Here is a 24,520-nt window from a genome sequence, read left to right as displayed (position 1 = left end):
GACAATATAAGGAACAAAAATGTCTGTAAGTGCAAACCTGGGATGAGCTACTGTAGCACAATGTACAGTCACAGACAGCTAGTTAACTTATTACATAGTGACACTAGGGGTGGGCGATATGGCAAAATGACCATATCACGATTTTTTTCAGAAATATCACGATTCAGTCATGATTCTTTTGTCATGTTGGTTTTACTATTTTGCAAATTGTACAGCCAAACTAAAAACAAAGACTTTCAAGGTAACAGAGTATAAAATAAAAAAGAATAGCAGATATTTAGGCCAAAGTGAGTGAAGATAAAAATCTTTGTCATTATTTTATCTTTGTTATTAAAAAATAAAGAAAAAAGAATACCAACCGTGCTTTATTTAAAGGGATAGTAAGTGTATTTAGCAGTAGCATTTAAGAAATTAAATTAACAAATATAAAAAGTGAAACACTATATGTGACCCTGGACTACAAAACCAGTCATAAGGGTAAATTTTTCAAAATTGAGTTTGTTAGGATAGGAAAATATTTGGCTGAGATACAACTATTTGAATATATGGAACCTGAGGGTGCATAAAAATCAAAATACTGAGAAAATCGCCTATAAAGTTGCCCAAATGAAGTTCTTAACAATGCATATTACTAATCAAAAATTACGTTTTTATATATTTATAGTAGGAAATTTACAAAATATCTTAATGGAACATGATCTTTACTTAATTTCCTAATGATTTTTTGCATAAAATAAAAATCAATAATTTTGACCCACACAATGTATTTTTGGCTATTGCTACAAATATATTTTGTTTAAATAACAATTACAAGAATAGTTCACCCAAAAATACAAATTCTGTCATCTGTCAATTCTGTCATAGTGTTTTATTTTAATATACCATCATTTATTCACTCTCAGGTTGCCTGCATTTATTTGATTTAAAGTACAGCACAACAGTAAAATTGTAAAATATTTTTACTATTTAAAATATTTGTTTTCTGTCTGAATATATTTTGAAAATATAATTTATTCCTGTGATTTCAAGTCATTCTAATATTCTGATTTGCTGTTAAAAAATATATTATTATTATGTTGAAAACAGCTGAGTAGAATTTTTTCAGGTTTCTTTAATGAATAGAAAGTTCAGAACAACGGCATTTATCTGAAATAGAAATCTTTTGCATTTATAACAAATGTCTTTGTCATCTCTTTTGATCAATTTAAAGCATTCTTGCTAAATAAAAGTATTAATTTCTGTAATATTGATAATAATAATGATAACAATAATAATAAATGTTTCTTGAACATCAAATCGGCAAATTAGAATGATTTCTGAAGGACTATGGAGTAATGATGATAAAAATTTAGCACTGATCACAGGAATAAATGACATTTTAAAATATATTCAAATAGAAAGCAGCTATTTAAAATAGTAAAAATATTACAATATTACTGCTTTTGCTGTATTTTGGATCAAATAAATGCAGGTTTGGTGAGCAGAAAAGACTTAGCGTAAATATTAGAAAAAAAAAATAATAAATACTAACATTTAATAAATACTAACATTTAAATTTAAAATAATAATAATAATAATAATAATAAAACTTAAGTAAAATAAATAAAAACTAAATAGAAATATTTTTAAAAAGCAATAAAATGGAAAATCAAAATATTAATAAATACTATAATACTGAAATGACACGGCTCTAACCTTTTTTTCTCTCCATCTGTTTCTCTCACTCTCTTTGCAGGAGCTGGAGAAGTTGGGAAGAGATCCAGATCAATTATGTGCACAGAGCTGACTGAGTCACTGAATTGATTTTGATCAGCGCACATTGGGAATCAGGGGGGAAGAAAAAGGATGGAAAAGAAAATTCTGGTGGTCTGGGTATTTGTACATTGTTTTTTTCTGATCAAGGGCTGAATTGTTATTTGGTGGAGGGCTGTATGTGCAGCTTCACTGCTGATAACGGAAAAATACTATATTTATGTGCAGAGGAAGTTTCCTGATTACAGCCAATGCAATGCCGTCACAACGGTCCAGCAGGAGAAGGTCAAGTATCTTGTAATTATAAGTTTGACAAAGACGTTTGTACTCGTAAACTTTTACACTAATCATAGTAATTCGGATATGACGTGAGAGCACCTTTAGCCCTACAAATTACTAGCTCTCTGCTTTCCACGTCATTTAAAGCTCCTTTTAACACTTGTTCATTATCACTTCTTATGAAAGCATAACCTTTTTGCAGTCATTCTTACTTTTTTTTCTGTTTGATTTTATTTATAGACACAAGAGGGAATAATGTGTGTAATGATCTTCCATTTTATTGTGTGGTATCCTATAGGAAATTCACAGGGGACTGTACGTGCTTTCTTTCCATCAGCATGTACAATGCTGTAATTCATCGTTGAAATTATGTTTAATTTAAAAGTAAGGAGGAAACTTGTTGGAGACTCCATATGGAACAGAGCAATATCACAGATAGTGATGAAAGGAGCTTCGAAACATACGGTAGGGGCGTGGGGAGAAGCAAAGAAACTTTTGTCCCAGTTTACCATAATTACATGATGTATGACACATTTAGATGGTGAAGTTACAATGAGGTGCTAGCAAAAGAAAAGCATTGCAAGAAAAACAATGCAATGTAATGAAGGAATGTCATGAAAACTGTCTAAACTTGGAATTAAGGTCCTACACTTTGAAAATGGGTTTTCTTAACTGTAAAACTACACTTTAAACTGCAGTCAGACACTCTTGAAGTTTAGTATTCTGTAGCAATAGCACGTTGTGCTGAAAACAAGTCAGAAATTGGCACAAAGAGAAACCTGTTCTTGTATTAAAGCAACACACAAAACAATCTGTACAGCAGACCATCTTCAAAGTACAAGCAACACAACACAACATAAAACTGACCGTCTTTTAAACGCCAACATAACAAAACACTAACAAGTCTTCTCCTTTTTGCATTTTGCATCAAAACGCAAAACACATGAAACACCCCAATACTTAAACGAATTAAGCACAGTTCAATTTTAGAAATGTAAACTAAATGTGATTTTATAAATAAATAAATAAATGAAGTTGCATTAGCTAATTTAAATTTGGTAATCGTTTACTCATCGTTCCCAACGTAGAAGCCCATTCTATTTAAAATAAAGTGAAAGTAGTAAATAAAGTAAAATGTAATTGTGACTTTTGATGTCACAATTCTGACTTGTCTGAAGTCTGATTTGTGAGGTATTTGTGATGGAATAAAATAAATAAATAAACAAACAAACAAACAGAACTGCAAGATTCAAATGCAGAATTCAGAGAAAATTCTGAATTACAAGATTCAAATGCAGAATTCAGAGAAAAAAGTTAGAATTGCGAGATTTAAACAGGATTTAAAAAAAGTCTAAATTTACGAGATTTAAATGCAGAATTCAGAGAAAAAAGTTAGAATTGTGAGATTTAAATGCAGATTTCAAAGGAAAAAAGTAAGAATTGTGAGATTTAAATAAAGAATTAGGAGGAAAAAAATCAGAATTAGGAGATTTAAATGAAGAATTCAGAGGAAAAAGTCAGAATTGCGAGTTTTAAATGAAGAATTCAGAATCAGAATCAGAATCAGAATCAGAATATCAGAATCAGAATATTTATTGTCATTGAACTTACATCCAACGAAATTATGTATTCCAACGTATCAAGCCACAGTAAAAAAAGACAAGAGACAATACAAGACAATAATAATAAATAATAATAAATTACACCGTGCTAAGTGAATAAAGTGCTCAAAATCATCCCATGTGAATGGTTCTACTCATATATCAAGAATGTTTTTTAAGTTCGGAAAAGTCAGAATTGTGAGATTTAAATGTAGAATTCAGAGAAAAAAAAAATCAAAATTGCAAGATTTAAATGCAGATTTCAAAGGAAAAATAAATAATTGTGAGATTTAAATGAAGAATTAGCAGGAAAACATTCTAAATTACGAGATTTAAATGCAAAATTTAAAGGAAAAATGTCAGAATTGTGATATTTAAATGCAAAATTCAGAGAAAAGTTGAGAATTACGAGATTTACAGTAAATGAACAATTAAGAGGAAAAAAGTCAGAATTACAAAATTCAAATGCAGAATTCAGAGGAAAAAGTCAAAATTGCAAGATTTAAATGCAGATATCAAAGGAAAAAGAAAGAATTGTGAGATTGAAAAGAAGAATTAGGAGGTATAAAATTCTGAATTACGAGATTTGAATGAAGAATTAGGAGGAAAAAGTCAGAATTGCGAGTTTTAAATGCAGAATTTAAAGGAAAAAAGTCAGAATTGTGATATTTAAATGCAAAATTCAGAGAAAAAGTTGAAAATTACGAGATTTACAGTAAATGAACAATTAAGAGGAAAAAAGTCAGAATTACCAAATTTAAATGCAGAATTCAGAGAAAAAAGTCAAAATTGCAAGATTTAAATGCAGATTTCAAAGGAAAAAGTAAGAATTGTGAGTTTAAATGCAGAATTCAGGAAAAAGTCAGAATTGCGAGTTTTAAATGCAGAATTCAGAGAAAAAGTTGAGAATTACAAGATTTACAGTAAATGAAGAATTAAGAGGGGAAAAGTCAGAATTATGAGTTTTAAATGAAGAATTCAGAGGAAAAAGTAAAAATTGCAAGCTATAAATGCAGATTTCAAAGGAAAAAGTCAGAAAAAATTCAGAATTGCGAGTTTTAAATGCAGAATTCAGGAAAAAAGTTACAATTGCAAGATTTAAATGAAGAATTAAGAGGAAAAAGTCAGAACTAAGAGATTTAAATGCTGAATTCAGAGAAAAAGTTGAGAATTACGAGATTTACAGTAAATGAAGTATTAAAAGGAAAAAAGTCAGAATTGTGAGTTTTAAATGCAGAATTCAGGAAAAAAGTTAGAATTACAAGATTTAAATGACGGGTTTAGAAAAAAAAATCTGAATTGTGAGATTTAAAATGCAGGATTCAGAGGGAAAAAAAGTTAGAATTGCAAGATATAAACTCAGTATTGTGACATAAAAGTTGCAATTACCTTTTTAGTTCTTATTCTGTAGCGGAAAAAAAACAATTGCAAGATGAAAACATTTAATTGTGAGATAACCATAGAAATGTGAGATTTAAACTTCTGAGATAAAGTTCAAATTGTGAGAAAAAAAAGTTGCATTTCTTTCTTTCTTGGACATGGGTCTTCCATACAAACTTATATGCATTTATTTCCTCTGATAAAAAAAAAAATTGCCTATACAATGCAATTTTCAAAAGTCAGTGGGATCTTTGTCAGACTTTTTTTTTCTCAGAATTGCATGATGTAAACTCGCAATTGCGAGTTATAAAGTCAGAATTGTGAGATATATACTCGGACTTGCGAGCACACTGTATATCACGCAATTCTGACTTCATTTCTCAGAGTTTATATTTCACAACGCTAAAAAAAAGTCCAAATTGTGAGATGTAAACTTGCAACTGCGAGAAAAACAGTTTTGTGTATTAAAAAGTCGCAATTACTTTTTTAAAAAAAAAAAAATTCAAACTGGCTTCCATAAGTTTGGACCCTATGACCTTCAAAATATCTTTTGAAGTCAATTAGGTTTAAAGTGACATAAAAGATGACAGATGTTGTATTTTTCTCTGAAGTGTACCTAAATAGGTCTTGTGGTGCTTTCAGGTCACTACAGTGACCTGGGAACGGTTAGGATTTCAAAGTCCCGTCCCCACATCCTCAGCGCGTACTCCGCTCCAGCTAGTTCTTAATTGCAGTTTTCTATAAACCTGCCCTGGAGGTAAAACAAGAGCTTTGAATAATTTATCGAAGCGTGTCAGACAATTTAGAAGGGGTTGTTCATTTAAAATTTAGAATCAGAAGACTCTTTTCATTAACCTCCTGCCAAACGACCACAGAATTGTAATTAAGAGATGAGGCGCGGCTGATTGGCAAGACTGACGTTCGAAAGGAAAAACGAGCTGACGAGAACTGAATATTTTCTTGTTGTACTTACAGCCGAATACTTAAGGGATTAAAAATCAATGAAACAAATTCCCCCCAACATGCACATAGAGGGAGGCGCAGTCATAATTACTCCAATTAAGCATTTTGTACGGGATAATGGTATGTGTGTGTGTTTGGAGGCTCATGTAGTTCACCGTAAAGTCCACCGTCATGAAGACATTGCCACTCTAGCTGGACCTCGTGACCTTACTCTATCAGGGGAACAAGATACATGGCATAAGCAATTCTGATGTACCACAGTATCTACTGCCTTTACAAAAGCACATCTCTGCTCAGAACAAGACACCTCTGCTGTTTAATTACTTGTTCTAAATGGGTGAATCTCATGAAAACATGTTCAGGTCACACATTCTGCCCACAAAACGAGGTACTCGAGGCATCTACCAGCAGGAGTAATTAATTCACGCTAACCAACCAAACTCTGACTCCTTGACATGTTTTTACTTTTACAGTTTCGCATTTGGCAGATGCTTTTATTCACAGCCACTTACACTGCATTTAAAATACATAATTTATCAGCTTATGCATTCCCTGGGAATCAAACCCATGACCATGGCTTTGCTAGCATTATATATTAGGTTTTATTTTTATGTATTTGCTTATTTTTTTATAAACATTTAAATAAATTAATAAAAAAAAATATATATTATTATTATTTTAACAAAATATTTTTATTTAGAATAATTTATAAATATTTAATAATTAAATTACATTGATAAATTCTAAACTTTGTCCCTTGTTATTGTAACTTTCAGAAGACTTCCAGGGTGAAACAAAAAGACTTATATGGAAGTAGATTTGTTTATTTTTATAAATATTTAAATAAATTAATAAAACAGAATTAATAACACATTTTAACACAGTAATTTTATTTTGAATAAATTATAAATATTTCATAATTAAATTACATCGATACATTCTAAACTTTGCCCCTTGATATTTTTAATTTAATATTTTTTTAAAATTTAATAAATTTAATAAATTTTTAATTTAATAAAATTTGGAAATTTTAATAAATCATTATAAAATAATTATGAATTATAAATATGAAAATGAACAGTTTATTATTATTATTATTATTATTATTATTATTATTATATACTATATTGTATTGTATTCTACTTTTTTATTAATTTGTTAAGAATTTTAAAATGTAATAAAAAAAATAAAAATACAATTTCAAAAAGAATACAACATTTTTGTTTTTTGTTTTTTGTTTTATCATTATCATATATAACTTAAAATGTCAGGTTTGCATGATTTCGCCATTGTAACTTTCAGAAGACTTCCAGGGTGAAACAAAAAGACTTATATGGAAGTAGATTTGTTTATTTTTATAAATATTTAAATAAATTAATAAAACAGTAATAATAACACATTTTAACACAGCAATTTTATTTTGAATAAATTATAAATATTTAATAATTAAATTACATTGATACATTCTAAACTTTGCCCCTTGATATTTTTAATTTAATATTTGGCAATGCTAATAAATAATTATAAAATAATGATGAATTCGAAATATTAAAATAAAATGTTTTATTATCATTATTAGTATTATACTATATTATACTTAAAATTTGTATTAATTTGTTTAAATATTTTAAAAGTTAATAAAAAAATAAAAAATACAAATTTAAAAAGAATACAACAGTCTACATTTTATTTATTTATTTTTTTTTTTCCAAGCTGAATTCATTATTTTGAATAAATGTTAACTTAAAATGTCGGGTTTCAGAAGATTTGCAAAATATTAAAAATACTTCTATGCAAAAAGGTTTTTTTTTTTTTTTTTTTTTTTTTGCATATCCCTAAATATTACAATCAATATTATATCTGTCATCAATTTTTTTTCTATGAGATCTGCTTGTTGTATTATGTATTCTATATTCTTAAGTATTATTCATTTGTTGAAGTATTTTTAAAGTTAAAAAATAAATAAAGAATACATTTTTTTTAAAGAATACAACAGTCTCCTTTTTTCTTTTTTTGGTCAAGCTGAATTAATTATTTTGAGCAAGCATTAATTTAAAATGTCAGGCTTGCGTGACTTCACCATTGTAACTTTCAGAAGATTTTCAGCGTGAAACTTAAAAAGACTTTTTTTAAAAAAACTTTTTCTATGAGATCTTTTTCTATGAGAAATGCTTGTTGTCATAAAACATCACATGTATATGCAACTGTAAAAAACCTCAACAGTGGAAACTCAGCATCAAACAGAAAAGGGAAAAATGGGACCACAAAGCCATTTTTGAAGTCAAAAATCTGAGGTCAAAAAATGAATTAAACCTGCTGCACTTAAAAAAAACAAAAAAACAAAAAAACAAAAAAACAATCACAATAGAGAAGAATCAAAATGTGGTATTTTTATTCTTAAATGTTCAGAAGTTATAAATAAGAATAAAAATAAGATAAAAACTACTGTCAAGCTCTAGTTTAGTTGTCAGCGCTCATAATTAGTGGTAAACACTCTCCACCTCACTATGCCTGTTTTTCTTTCTCTCTCTGTTTTTCCCATCTGACTGGTCTGTTTCTGTTTGTGTGTTTGTGAGCATGACTCAAAACTTACATTTTCAAGCTGAGTTTCTTGGCGGGCACTGTGAATGGATTCACTACAGTAAACATCATTACTACAGCCTATACATTAAATATCAGCATGCAGCATACGGTGACAGGCCTCCGACGACTTACATCTACAGTGTTTGACTAAAACTCCTAAAATAAGACATGACTAAGGTTTAAGGAACTTGTATCAGAGACAAACTAATTTCTAGCTGCGAAAAGTCTGTTTTAATAAAGTTATAAATTACCTGCAAAGGTGGATTTTATGCTTTGTGTTATTCTAAATAATTATTATATTTTCTTTTATTATTATTATTATTATTATTATTATTATTATTATTATTATTATTATGCTTGTAAGGACCATTATTTTGTTTAGGACAGTGTACTGTGTACAGAGTATACAGTGAAAATAGAATCCTTATTATTATTATTTATTAGTTAATGTATTATTATATTACACTTTATTGTTTGTTTTAATATTATTTTGTAATGTAATTAAAAATGTAGAATTATTCAATTATATTATTATTATTATTATTATTATTACTAGATTATTTAATTATTTTAGAATTATTTAATAATAATATTAATAATAATTAGAATGATTTATTGTAAATAATTATTTTTATAACAACAACAACAACAACACTTATTGACTGTAAATAATTATTTTATAGCAATAATAATAATTATTATTATTATTTATTAATTAGTTAATTTATTTTATTATTATTATTTTATTATGCTTTATTGTTTGTTATATTACTATTATGTAATTTAATTAAACATTTAGAATTATTCAATTAAATTACATTATTATTATTATTATTATTATTATTATATTAGATTAATTAATTTAGAATTATTTAAATAATAATAATATTAATTTAAATTATTTATTAGTTAATGTATTATTATATTACACTTTATTGTTTGTTTTAATATTATTTTGTAATGTAATTAAAAATGTAGAATTATTCAATTATATTATTATTATTATTATTATTATTACTAGATTATTTAATTATTTTAGAATTATTTAATAATAATATTAATAATAATTAGAATGATTTATTGTAAATAATTATTTTTATAACAACAACAACAACAACACTTATTGACTGTAAATAATTATTTTATAGCAATAATAATAATTATTATTATTATTTATTAATTAGTTAATTTATTTTATTATTATTATTTTATTATGCTTTATTGTTTGTTATATTACTATTATGTAATTTAATTAAACATTTAGAATTATTCAATTAAATTACATTATTATTATTATTATTATTATTATTATATTAGATTAATTAATTTAGAATTATTTAAATAATAATAATATTAATTTAAATTATTTATTGTAAAAATCAATATTTTATAATAATAAATCAATTTAATCATTTTAGTAACTATAGTCATAATTTTTAATTATTATTTATTAGCATTGCCAAATTTTACATTTAATATCAAGGAGCAAAGTTTATTTCATTTGACATTTTACAATTTCATTAATGGAATTTAATTAATTAAACATTAATAATTATGTATTCCAAGTAATAATTCTATTTTAATATAACCATTATTAGGGGCCAAGCACCGGAGGTGCGGTGGCACCTATTGTATCCGTTGGCGTTATTATTATTCCGCTTCTTCTTCTTCTTCTTCTTCTTCTTCTTCTTCTTCTTCCTCTTCCGCCGCAAGTCTATGGCAGCCCATAGAACCGCTTGCGGGAAAGTTGTATAATTTTGCACACTGATAGAGGACAGTCTCAACATTAACCATAGCAAGTTTGGAGTCTCTAACTCAAACTCTCTAGCGCCACCACTTGTCCAAACTTTCAAAAAATTTATGCTAATAACTTTTGAACCGTAAGCCACACAACAAAAATTCTTTTTTCCTCTGATTCCTTGGCTTATGCCGAGTTGAATGGACACCAAAATTCAAAAATCGTAAGGTTTAGTTTTTTCGCTATTCTCAATTGTTCGTAAAACCTACTTTTTCGAACTCGTCCTAGGCCGTTGCACCGATTGTCACAAAAATTGATCCAGATCATCTTCAGACCATGCTGGCAAAAAGTTATGGAATTCAAGTCGATTCGTCCAGCCGTTCACGAATAACACGCGAAAGAATTCTACGAAAAGCTAGTAAAAATCAATGTGAGGCTATATCTCCGTAACAATTTGTCATATTGACACCAAACTTGGTGTGTGTTATAACAAGCATGACCTGAACCTACCTGCAGTGTTTCGGTGCAGTGCCCCCTAGTGGTCAGGAGATACGAAAAATGGCTATTTTTCTTTATAACATCTGAATGATTTGTCCAAAAATCACAAAACTGGTCTCTTTAGATTCAGTGTGTCATACCGAGTCGAACCATATCCAATTTTCCCATGTCAGCCATTTTGGGTGTCGGCCATTTTGAATTTAGCTTTAAAATGCTGTATCTTGAGAACGGATTAGCGTATCGTTTCGACATTAATTACAAAAATGTTCGGCACCATGCCCTGAATGTACATAAAAATTTTGGGGCCAGCGCCACCTTGTGGTCAAAAGTTATGACGAAATTTCAAAAATGCTAATAACTTTTGCGTACATTAGCCTATTGAAATGAAACTGATTTTGATAGATTCCTTCGGTCATGCTGAGAACACCGATACCAATTTGCCCATTTTGGCTGAACTTCCTGTCCGCCATTTTGATTCATGTTAAAAACCTACTTTTTCAAACTCCTCCTAGACCGTTAGCCCAATTTTCACCAAATTTGACTCAGATCATCTTCAGACCATGCTGACAAAAAGTTATGGATTTTGTGTCGATACACGAAACCGTTTTCGTTTAGCGCATCAACGAATTTACTGGAAAGATGCCAAATTGCATCCGAGTCTGTATCTCTGCAAAGCTTTGACATATTGACACCAAATTTTATATGTGCTATTGTCACCACACTCTGACCAAGCCACATCAATTTGGTAACAGTGCCACCTATGGGTCAGAAGTAATACGCCATTCACTAAACATTAATAATGAAATTTACAAAAATGCTAATAACTTCTGTTTACATTAGCCTATTGGAATGAAACTGATGCCAATAGATTCCTTGGGTCAAGTCGAGAACATTGATACCCATTATGCCGAAATTGGCCAAACTTCCTGTCCGCCATTTTGATGAATGTACAAAACCTACTTTTTCGAACTCCTCCCAGACTGTTAGTCCGATCTTCACCAAATTTGACTCAGATCATCTTCAGACTATGCTGGCAAAAAGTTATGAATTTCGTGTCGATATACGAAACCGTTTTCGTTTAGCGCATCAACAAATTTGCTGGAAAGATGCCAAACTACATCTGAGGCTGTATCTCTGCAAAGCTTTGACATAATGACGGCAAACTTTGTGTGTGTCATTGTCATTTCACACAGAATACGTCACATCAATTTGAAAACAGCACCACCTGTTGGTCAAAAGTGATAAGCCATTAAATTTTATTACGATTGGTTGTATTTATGATTTTTCAGCCATTTCAACTGATATTATCCTAAAATGGCTTAAGTTACTCACTGTTGTAGTCGGTCTGCTGCTCCTTGCCGTGCTTAAGTCCTCATTCTGCCTCTTTTGTGCTTGGCCCCGCAATTGCTGCTTGCAGCTATATTTACTATTATGCTTTATTATTTGTTTTATTTGTTTTTTTTTGTTTTGTTTTTTTCAATTATATTTTTTGTAATAAATGTTCTTATTTCTGTGTAGATACATACATATACACACACTCCTCTAAAGGAGATTTTCCACAACTCTAACACTATTTTTGGCAGCTCTGTGATACTGACACACATGTGAGCGAGAGAGTCATGGCCCACTCCGGTCAAATGTTTTGATAAGAACAGCACATCAGTCCTCAGAGCCCCTTACAGCAGTTCCGGCTGCGTGCACGGCGGAAATCCCTAAAGCATGACCGGCCGAATATATGATACGGCTTCTCCCATCATGCCGTGCACTAAAAGAACCGAAAATGCTGAGTGATGCTTGAGCAATCAGGAACAAGCAGTCTGTCAGAAGACTGTCGGAGGAGGGCAGGGGCGTCACGGCCGGGCGAGCGAGACACAGCGGGGCCAGAAACAGCATGCTGATGTCCATGAGGCTGTATGCGCCAGCGTCCTGACTCTGATTCATCTGTCATACCGAATCATAACTCTGAGTCATGTGCTTCTGACCTGAGAAAAGACAGCTGGGACTGTAAAGCGGTGGAACACGATCCAAGAAAACGTAGGATGGAAAACGCAAACGATAAATGCAAATAATCATGCGTATAGTCATGCTGCTAAATGTGAGATCTGAAGCAGCAGGTTCAATAAGCATTGGAGTGTGGCCTCTATTCAAAACATTCAGAAAGTAAGGTTTTAGTGGCCATGCACAATAGCCGACTATGTTATCAACAAATAAAAATGAATCACAGAGCACATTTGACTGTGTTCGGCTGGGATTTAAATATTATTTGCATAATCCGTCAGGCTCATGATATTGTTCTTAATTTGGTTTTAAACGGATTAAGAAAGGATCACTGCTGTGTACCGTTTCACAGTTGGTTAATTTGGCACCAAACGAGCTGTGTTCCTGCCATCAACACTTGCCACAAAGTTTGCCCAGTGGAACCGACACTTAATTGTTCATCAAGAGTTTTGACTGGGGCAGCGCTGGGTAACAGTACTTTCCACAAAATAACTCATTACAGTCTTGCGTTACTCATTATATAAAGAAGCTGTCTGTATTTTGCATTACTTTTTTAACCATCAGGCTGGGACTTTTTCTCAGCTTGCAGGCATTTATTTTTACATTCAAGTGTTTTTGCTGTCTCAACATAGTTTGAATGCAGTGACATTTACTCTAGGGGTTTTCAAAACTTTCCAGATATGACGATAATATTAAGATATTTAATTAAAAAAAAAAAAAACATCAAATACACACACATATACACAAAATTAAATCATGTCGCAATATTTAAAGGGGTCCTATTATGCTCTTTAACAGAGTCTTGATTTTGTTTTGAGGGTGTACTAGAACATGCTCTCATGCTTGGTGTACTGCCACGCCCCTTGTCAAAGAAGCAAGTTTCATGTACAATTGTTAGCGCAAGCTAAATTAAAGTGATTCTTACGTTTTAAATATGGATATTTTTAAATATTCGACATGTGTTTCAACCCCCCTGTACTGCACATGTCTGCGGCGCGTTAATGCTCTGAATCAATACTTGCGTTTATACCCACCGCGCTGCGGTTCGTTGAAGCAGCTCTCCGCATCGTTAGGTTAATCACCCCCAAACCCAAAAAATTCACATTTCTGTGGGCGGGATTTAATTTGAAGATATTCTAATGGACCGCATTGTGACATCATTGCATGCGGAAAACAAACATTGTAGTCCAAAGGAGCCATTTGTTGTAGTTCTTGAAAAGGGAATTTTTAAATACAAAATATCTCCCCTTGGAGTGGACTTTGAGATTTGTAACTTTGTAGAGCTTTTTTATGCCCAAAGACACACACCACACACTGACTAAAGTTCAAAAAGTGAAAAAGCATAATAGTACCCCTTTAAAAAAATTATTTCATGTTTTGTTGTTTTGCTATTCATTTAGAGACAAATGCATTTTATATATACACTACCGTTCAAAAGTTTGGGGTCAGTACATTTTTATTGTTCCTTTTTTTTTTTTTTTTTTTTTTTTTTGAGAAATTAATACTTTTATTCATCAAGGATGTATTAAGTTAATAATTAAAAGTTTATTAAAAGTTAATAATAAATAATTTACATTGTTATAAAATATTTATATTTTGAATAAACACTGTACTTTTTAAACTTGTTATTCATGAAAGAATCCTGAAAAAAAAAAATCACAGGTTCCAAAAGATATTTGGCAGCACAACAGTTGATATTATCCAACATTGATCATTCTAATAATAAATCCGCATATTAGAATGATTTCTGAAGGATCATGTGACACTTAAGACTGGAGTAACAGCTGATAAAAATTCAGCTTTTCATCACAGGAATAAATTCTATTTTAAAGTGTGTGTGTTATATATAAATAACACACACACTATAGACACTATAATTGCATTTGTTAGTAAATAAATACACAAAAGATCTTTTCTTACAAATTGTGACACATATCCATGTGAAATCCTGTTTCTGCCACTAGATAAAAAAAAATTGTACAAAAAAAAGATAATTGCAAATTTTTATTTTACAATTTTGACTTGCGAGTCTACATTTCGCAATTCTGACTTTTTTCTCGGAATTGTAAAATATAAACTTGCAATTGCGAGTTAAAGTCAGAAACGCAAGACAAACTTGCAATTCTGAGAAATAAAGTCAGAACTGCGAGATATAAACTCAATTTTGACCTTTTTCCTCAGAATTTCTCGTTTAATTTTTTGACACAACTCTGACTCATTTATTCTAAGTAAATATAATTTTTTTTTTCCTTCAAAATTTAAATTTATAACTCGCAATTGTGAGTTTATATCTCAGTTCTGAGAAAAAAAGTCACAATTGCAAGATTATAAACTCACAAATCTGAATTTTTTCCTCAGTATTGCAAGTTTATATTTCTGACTTATTTATTCACAGAACATGTTGGTCTTTTTTCTTCCTTAAAATTTGACTTTGTAACTCAAGTTTATATCTCACAATTCTGAGGAAAAAAGTCTGAACTGTGAGATATAAACTGTCATTTGTGAGAAAAAAAAAAGTCAAAATTGTGAGATAAAAAGTCACAAAAACCTTTTCTTTTCTTTCTTTTTTTTTTTTTTTTAAGTTTTTTCATCAGTGGCAGAAACCGGCTGCCATATAACAGAGATAATGAAAAAAGGGGGAAAAAAATTGGTTTTTGATTGGATGGAGACAGAGCCATCCAATGAAAGGGGTGGGGGTTTAAGACGATTAATCGGTGGTTCAGACTATGACGATCAGTTACAACAATCATTGTGTCAGATTATGCAATTTTGACTTCTAAAATCTTGTCATGTCATGAACAAGAAACATGTCAGACTACACATCCCTACCCAAACTATTAATCATTTGCCGTCTTTAACGACGTGCATGCTGTCAACAAATGGCGGGACTAGACAGAATGTGCTATGAGCGTAAACAAACAATAGCTAGCAAACAGCATGTTTTGCTGTGTCTTGTCATCAAGACAGATGACAAGACATCCCCCCCCCCCAAAAAAAAAAGAAAACCTGACAGTGGACACAAATCTGGATTGCATAAAGAGGACAGCATGGACTGTCAAAGAGAACTGAGGTAAAATAGTTTTTATTTGACCTTTTTCACTCTATCACGGTAGTCACTCAAGGAAACATAAATGCAGAAATATTGTTGCCATAGCTCCATGAACATTTTCTCCACTGTAAAATTCCACCTAGCAGGACAGATGCTATTGCCTTTCTTTCATTTCAGTATGTTTAAAAGCATGTAGGAATGCGCTTCTGTACTCATACTGGCCATTATTACAGATATGACAGAACTTGTCATGGACAAAAAAAAAAAATGAACATGCTAATCTTTCTGTGGTATATGGAAGTCCATTTTTGCCACTGAAGAAACAATTGTGACTGTTTTTATGCAATTCTTCATTTTTCTTGATTATTAACTCACAATTGCAAGTTATAAAGTTACATTTTGAGGGGAAAAGACTGATATGTTCTCAGAATTGCAGGTTTATATCTCACAATTCTGACTTAAAGGATAAGTCAACACTTCCAAATCAAAGATTCACATTTAATGTACTCACCCCCTTGTCATCCAAGATGTTCATGTCTTTCTTTCTTCTGTCGTAAAGAAATTGTTTTTTAAGGAAAACATTTGAGCATTTTTTCCATATAATGGACTGATATGGTGCCCCGATTTTGAACTTTCAAAATGCAGTTTAAATGCGGCTTCAAACGATCCCAAATGCGGTTGTAAACCATCCCAGCCAAGAAAGGAGGGTTTATAAAATAATACAGTTTATATACTTTTTAATGTCAAATGCTCATCTTGTCTTACTCTGCCTAAACTGTTTTTGTTCCAGTTCATGACAGTTAGGGTATGTCGAAAAACTCCCATCTCATGTTCTCCCTCAACTTCGAAATCATTCTATATCACTGTTTTACCTTTTTTGTTAAGCGTGTTTGATCTTCTTTGCATGTTTACTTTGCAAAGATTGGGTCGGTACTTCTGCAGCGATGTAGGATGATTTTTGAAGTTGAAAATACAATTGGAGTTTTTCGACATACCCTGTCTTGAGCCAGAATACACAGAGTTCAACGAGAGCAAGGCAAGACGAGCGTTTGAGAATAAAAAGTATTTAAATTGTATTGTGTTTATATTGTGTAATTGTCTTTAACTCGCAATTGCTTGTTTGTGAGATATAAACTCGAGTGAGATTATATCTTGCAATTCCGACTTTATTTCTCAGAATTGCACGTTTTTGTCACACAGTCCTGACTTTTTGTACCTTGCATTTGCAAGTGTATATTACACAATTCTGAAAAAAGTCAGATTCGCAAGTTTATATTTCACAGTTCTGATTTCATAACTTGCAATTGCGAGTTTATATCTCACAATTCAAAGAAAAAAAAAGTCAGAATTGTGAGACACAAAGTCGCATGTAACTTTTTTCCATAGTGGTGAGATTGTAAAGTGTCACAGACATTGATTCGGTTGTCATCCACTATGACACACTACACGATTGGAGAAGTCCAGCATACGTCACAAGACAGAAGTCCGTCATTTCGCTGGAAGATCAAGCTATTTTAATTAAGAATTATACAGGCAAAAAAATAATAAATAATTGAATAAAAATAAAGAGAAATCAAACATGTGCACTAAAAATTGTTTACAATAAGATCAACAACACGCATTTAAACATAGAGTGAATTTTCATTTCACACTGAGTTTAATGCATCACTATACTCATCCTTGAAAACCGCATCTGATTGCATAATATGAGTTACTGTACCTCCAGTACTGCTTGCGAGTTTGCATCTTGGCCTATTACTCACTCGCCATAACAGCATGTAGGATCCTCATTTATCGTGTTCTGTCTTCACGGGGCAGGGCCACGCAGCTCAGATTAAAGAGAAATATTCATTGAAATGTATCTCACCTCTATTTTTCCACTCCTGCGTGAGGGAATGGAGCTTTTGATCTCAGCAGCAGCTGGAATGTGAGTTTGGGCGAGGAGGAAACGTGGAGCGGGTTTCAATCAGCGCTGAGCTCGCTGACGACCCTCCGCTCCGTCTCCGCTCCTGCCGGCGGCGTGGAACAAGGCAGAGAGGCCATGCACATGACATCCTATTCATTATTAATTAATCACTTAATTGCCAGGCAGACACTCTCATTCGGAGTGACTTGGGATGACTTATGCTTTCAGGGTTTCGTTCGTCAGCATCCTCCGTGGTTCAGTCTGGTGGTTTTACTTAGGTTGCATTCACACGGTGACTATTTACTCCTGAATGCTCCTGTTTACACAACAGAGTACAGAAGCAGATTGAATTATGTCTGTATGGACAAATAACCAAAGTCAATCCAATTTCCTATTCTTGCAATAGTCATAAATATGTAAACAACATTGGAAAACATCACAGTAAACAGTACAGACACAAATTGAAGAGTTCAATTAGGTTGTGAGATAATTAATCAACTCTTGTTGAGAGTGCTAAAAATTTTATGGAGTGAAATTGGTTATACAATGCGGTCGTCACTCATATTTAGAACTGAACGGAGTGAACATGTATTTAGAACTGAAATTCTGCTTCAAATAAATGCTGTTCTTTTGATCTTTCTATAAATAAAATAAAATAAAAATCCAGAAAAAAAAAATCAGTTTCCACAAAAATATTAAGCAGCACAACTGTTTTCAGCATTGATAATAATTAGAAATGTCATGTGCATCAAATTGCATATTGGAATGATTTCTGAAGGATCATGTGACTCTGATGACTGGAGTAATGATGATGAAAATTTAGCTTTGATCACAGGAATAAATTCATTTTTTTTCAATATATTCACATAGAAAACTTATTTTAAATTGTAAAAAATATTTAACACTTTTTTTCTATATTTCTAATTAAATAAATGCACACTTGGTGAGCAAAATCTTTCAAAATCACTAAAATATATTAAAAAACCCAAACCTAATTTCCTAACCATGCACTCCTGTTTCAGAAAAATAATTTTTAAGCTATTCTGTTACTGTATGCTGAACCACAGCCAGCAGACAAGAAATTGTATGATTAAATCACAAAATATTAATCATCTAGAGTTAACAAAGCTCTCTTGGGTTTGTTGTAGCCCTCAATTCAGCAAACCCTGTGCAAACACTTTAATATTTCAGAGACGGATTGATTGGTTTGCTGTTGAACATAAAATCTTAGGAAACTATGATGGCGTTTATTGTCTGTACTGGTCAATTTGAAATTTTGCACTCAAAACATGGCTGGATTAATGAGAACTACCTACAGGCAGTCATCAAATCATCTCCAGCTTGGCTGTATACATTAATTTCCCATCTCCATATAATCTCACTGTTTTAAGCAAAGATTTCGGGCACTCGTTCTCATCTGCCATATGTTCTAGTAGAGTTATAATTTGGCACTGTTAATGCTTTATGTAAGTGTTTTGAGATCCAGATGCTGGTGTAATTTTACGGAAAGTGAATTTTCCTATGTGAAGTCTGAGATCACAGCGAGGTACAAAAACTGATTTGTATGCTAACACGAGCTAATTAGCGTCCTCTTGTTTTTATCAAAATGGGCTCAATTGCAAATGTTGAGTGGAGTTAATTCTGGTCAAAAGCCACTTGCGGAAAAAAAACAGAGAGGCCTCGGCTAAGCGTGCATATGGTAGATTGAGAGTTCAAGCCCACTGAGTTTTACACTGGAGTTAACATAGTCAGACGGCTCAAGATTCAAGAGTTATGCCAGAAAAGCCGTGCTGTTGTTGGGGAATGGACAGAGAAAACACAGTAATGCAATAAACTCCCAGAATGAGAGTTACAATCAACAATTTTTGTCAAGACAAAGTATTTCACACAAATCCAACAGGCACAATTAGAAAAACAAGCCGCAAATCTGTTCAACAAACAAATTATTTCTTTGAATTAATTAATTAATTAATTAATTAATGGAATTAACTGTTGTAATCTGAAATCTTTGTCTTTAAATAAATTAAATCTGTGTTGTGATGTGACTTTATGTCCCATAATTGTGACTAAATAAAAGGTAACTGATTTTATTTCTTATAAAATTTAAATGAATGAATAAATGAATGAATAAAAGGGTAAAAATACAATTTTTTGTAATGTTACTGCTTTAAATAAAAAAATAAAAAAAATAAAAATAAAATTAACTGTTGTAATCTGACTTTGTCTTTAAATAAATCTGTGTTGTATTTTATGACTTTATGTCCCACAATTATGACTTTTTAATAAATTAAAGGTAACTGATTTTATATAATGTGAATTTATTTGATGGTTATGAATTTAAATTAATAAAAGGGTAAAAATATGATTTCTTTGTAATGTTACTGCTTTAAATAAATAAATAAATGGAATTAACTGTTGTAATCTGACTTTATATCTTTAAATAAATTAAATCTGTGTTGTGACTTATGTCCCACAGTTGTGACTTTAATAAATAAAAAGTAACTGATTTTATTTCTTATAATGTGACTTTATTTGATGGTTATGAATTTAAATAAATGAAATTTGAAAATAAATTGTGACTTTAATAAATAAAAGGTAACTAATTTTTATTTCTTGTAATTTGACTTTAAATCCAAAGATCATAACTTTTTACACAACTACCTAAACCTACTACTAGTATTTTTTATTTATTTTTTATTTTTTTGGACATTCATAAAAAAGGCACATTTATACAGCTATTCGAATTAACAACATAAAAGCCATTCTTGAATTCTGTGATCCTACAGTATACTAGTGCAACAGCAGTAAGCTGAATCTCACAAAAAGACTTAAACAAACAAGAAACTGTATGCGAGTCAGGCTTTCTGTCCTAAGGGTAAATAACAGACCACTGACTGATCATTATATACTATGTACAAGTTTTTCTTAGACTTTTCCAGGGTCATGGGTTCAATTCCCAGGGAACATACAGCCGGATAAAATATATTGCTTGAATGCACTGAGAGTAAAAGAGTAAATAAAAATGTGTAAATAGCCCAGCCAGTAAACCCATCAATTAAAGCCAATATTATTAAAAGAGGTCCAGACAGAATATGGTTACATAAACAAATACAGCAGGGATAACGAAGACATAACTCAACAACAATTTCTCCACAGTGCCACAGATGCAGTCTAAACAGATATTTTTAGTTCATGTCATATACAGCAGTTACCAAGTTTTTTTTCTCTAGAGTAAGCCCTAAATGTACTTTTGTCTAGTCATACAAAATAATGTCACCATTCTCTTAAACAGATAGTCCAAGTTTAGAACAAGTTCAGCACAATCAACATAATTTGTGGAATAATGCAGCATTATCAATTAATTTACATGTTTCCCAGTAGTGCTGGGCGGTTTCAACAAAAAAGTTTTTTTTTTTTTTTTTTTTTTTTGCTAAAGTATTTGTATCAAAACTATTTTTTTCTTAGGGTTGCTTTATTTTTATGTATACATCTGCGTAAATTAAACCAGTTTGAACCTGTATCACCCAGCACTATTTCCCACGTTTAATTTTAAAAAGAATCTTGGTTACAATGAGATGCTTTCGAAGGAAGTGAATGAGGCCAATTTGCAAATAATTAAAGTTGTCAAATTGGATGAAACTTAACACAGAAAACCATTTTTCACACCAAAATCATGTTAAGTGCTTTTATAAAATGATAAGCTTACCATTTAAATCCTCCAAAAATTGGTATTCTCCAGTAAAGAACAGATTTATTTGTCAGAACTGCAATTTTATGATTTTTTTTTTTTTTTTTTTTTTTTGGGGGGGGTAAATACTGTAAGAAATATTCCTCCCACTTAATCAGGGCTGGGTGTCTTAGATTAGTTTTCTCTTGCAGCATGTTATTCAATAGGAAGTTAACATTTCTCTGATGTCAGTTATATCCTAGAGGACAGTTTCCTGCAGATGTGTTTGTTTTTACCATAGAAAGTTGTATCTGAACAATATTTCCCTCTGTTTCCAGAAGCAGAAGCATTGATTATTAGTCTCGTTGTTTGATCACGAACAGCATCGTCTTTGTTATTCCAAATTTAACAAGCTCTACATGAAGCGACGTGTGAGTTCAACCCAAAGCCGTCAACAACAAACAGAGTCTGGAAATGTCAGAGACAAAACCTGAGACAAAAACAAAGGGTTATGGGTTGTAAGCTCAGGTTCTCCTCATGTTTTTCAAGCCCTTTCTTTCTTTGTCTGTCTCTCGCTTCAGAAAAAAAAACAATACTGTTCTAGCGGGTTTCATCAGGATATGTTTCACTTTGATTGAGTCACGCTCTAAAATGATTGAACGTGTGTGAGACATTACGACTACGGCACACACCTCTACATTTATGACTCAGACAAACGCATTTTAAAGCACAGGAGGTAACAAAAGTCAGATATAGAACAGGCAGGTTTTTAGCCAACCTCGAAAACCAAAAAGTTTTTCACGAATGGTGCAATAGAGGAGCTTGCTGAGAGAACTGACAAGTTTGTGAAAAGCAGAGGCTGCAAAGTCTCGTTTAAGGTAAGTCGGTTCACTCTGCGGACATGTTTGTAACGCCTCTGAGTAGCTATTTGCAGCCAAGCAAGGATAGCGCTAAACTACATGAAAGAAATACATGAGGAAAAAATAAAATGTCAAAATTATATTTCAGTAACTTAAAAAAAAAAAAAAAAATGGTATATGTTGCACTGTTGTACACGAAAAACAATAATAATAATAAAAACAACAACAAAAATTAAATAATTTAATAATTGTAATAACTCAACAACTTAACTCTTAACTTTTAAATACATTTTAAGTGGAGCTAAAATCAAACCACAGGTCAAAATATTAAAACATGTCATTAAAAAATAAATAAATAAATAAATAAATAAAATAAAGCACAACAAAGCTTAAAATAAGACAACAAGCCAGAGTAAAAATAAATGTAATCTAATAATAATAAGAAACCATTTAAGTTTATTATTGTTTATTTATTTATTTATTTTTTATACTCTTATATTCCAATGAATTCTTTTGAGCTGCATTTTATTTAAAAAAAAAACGTGTTATACAAACAAAATATACTATTTTTCTTTATCTTACATAAATAATAATAATAATAATAATAATAATAATAATAATAATAGCAGTAGTAGTAGTAAACTTAAATATTTTTCATACATTCAATTTGTTTTAAATACAACAAAAAATAATCTGCAGATTAAAACATGTTATATAATAAAATAACAAATATTAAAACTAAATAAGACTACAAACAAGCCCAAAAAAATAAAAATAAATAATAATAATAATAATAAAGAATAAATAAGGATTTTTATTTAATTATTTTTCTTTGTCCCCGTTTTTCTATTCCTTTGAATTGAATTGCATTTTTCTTTTATTTTTGTTTGACTTACATTTTTCTAAAAATTTAGATTTGAGTTACATTTTAGTGCTACAATACAAAATATAATAATAATGATAATAATAATAATAATAATTAGGGTTTTTATTTTATTTTTTTTTACTTACATTTTTTCTATTCCTGTGAATTATTTAAGTTGCATTTTAGTGCTATATAACTATAATAATAATAATAATTACAATAATAATAATACCAACAACAACAAGGGTTGTTTTTTTTTTTTTTACATTTTTTCTATTCCTATGAATTATTTGAGCTGCATTTTAGTGCTACATAATAAACAACTAATAATAATAATAATAATAATAATAATAATAAAACTTAATTAATTAATTGTGTTTTTATTATTATTATTATTATTATTTCTTTTTTTCCCAATCTTTTTCTCTGAATTCTTCGAGCACACTGTCAGAACAGAATCAGAGAACGCTCCTCCACTGCGGGTCAAATCAGCGCATTTTCCTGCTCCAGTTTCCTGTCATCACAAGTGCTGCTGTCTCGCATTGCAGGGTAACACAATTTGACAGCAAAGACAAGAGCTGACACTTTGAGGAGCACGAGGTCCTGGTAGAGGGGGTAGAACAGAGGACAGAGAGAGGAGGGGGAAAACGTTCCGAGGACTGCAGAAGAATTCTCAATGGACTATACGTTTCTAGAAACACCTTGACAGTTTCCCCCCCACCTCACACAGTGAAGCACCCAGTCACGTCCTACACGAGCATATAGCCGCTCATTGGGATTCTGGGCCGGTTCTGATCCTGACCTTTCTGACTGTAATTAAGTTAACCTTATTTTAACAACAATGCAGAGAGCCTGTCATCATTTAATTAATTCCCATGGGCTACAGTGGAGACACAGATGTGGGCAAAACCCAGAGACGTCAGGGAGCAGGAGATGAGTGCTCTTTCAGCTGTCTTGGGCTTGTGTGTCCAGCACTTAAACGAATTCACTAAGGACACGCAGTATGTAGGATGTGTAGGCAACGATGGCCACTTAAATACATCTCTAAGGACACAAATATCAGTCAGTCATGTTATAAAATGTCTATGTTTCAAACTGAGCTTTATTGACAGCATGTGTGGGACAATACTGATCACAGCAGACATGAACAGTTCACCCAAAAATGAAAATTCTGTCATCATTTACTTAACCTCAAGCCACCCTCGGTGTATATGATTTTCTTCTTTCAGATGAATACAATCAGTGTTACATTTAAAAATGTGCTTGCTCCTTCAAGCTTTAGAATGGCAGTGAATGGCTGTTGAGTTTTTGAAGTCCAATGAAGTGCATCCATCATCCATAATTTTTAAGTGAACTATCCCTTTAATTTGTTCCATATCTG

The sequence above is a fragment of the Labeo rohita genome, chromosome 17 (genome assembly GCF_022985175.1).
Source record: "Labeo rohita strain BAU-BD-2019 chromosome 17, IGBB_LRoh.1.0, whole genome shotgun sequence".
Lineage (NCBI taxonomy): Eukaryota > Metazoa > Chordata > Actinopteri > Cypriniformes > Cyprinidae > Labeo > Labeo rohita.
This window is presented reverse-complemented; position numbering follows the sequence as displayed.